This window comes from Octopus bimaculoides, unplaced genomic scaffold, assembly GCF_001194135.2.
Source record: "Octopus bimaculoides isolate UCB-OBI-ISO-001 unplaced genomic scaffold, ASM119413v2 Scaffold_18307, whole genome shotgun sequence".
NCBI classification, from domain to species: Eukaryota; Metazoa; Mollusca; class Cephalopoda; order Octopoda; family Octopodidae; genus Octopus; species Octopus bimaculoides.
Window position 1 is genome coordinate 69,830 of NW_026343229.1, and position 618 is coordinate 70,447.

The following is a 618-nucleotide window of genomic DNA, read 5'->3' on the forward strand; positions in this document are numbered from 1 at the left end:
AGACTCACACACACGTAGACACACACACACACACACACACACGTAGACTCACACACACACACACGTAGACACACACACACACACACACACGTAGACACACACACACACACACACACGTAGACAAAGCCTTTAACGAATTAGTTGACCAAACAACGAAGAATTAAAACAGGGAAAAGAGTGGAAAAAAAAAGAAACGTGAAGTAAATTTTAGATCTTAAGCGACATCAGTTCCAGCGACATTTGTCAGGACATTATCGAAAAGTACAGACGAAGACGGGTTGTAGTGGAAGGTTGCCTCCCTTAGTGAAGAGTCGCCTCCCTTGATTGGAACTGGAGTTTTATACATACACGCATACATGCACACACATGCACAAACAGAGAGACAGGCACACACACGTCTTACGTAAATAGGGACCGACGTACGTAACACGGACAGGTGGTGAAGAAATCAGGTTCTCGTGTTCCGTTAATCAATGGACTTGCCATACGGAAAGTCTATGTATGTATGTATGTACGTATGTATGTATACGTACGTACGTACATGTATATATATGTGTGTGTGTGTAAATAATATATATATGTATATATATATATATATATATATATATATATATATAT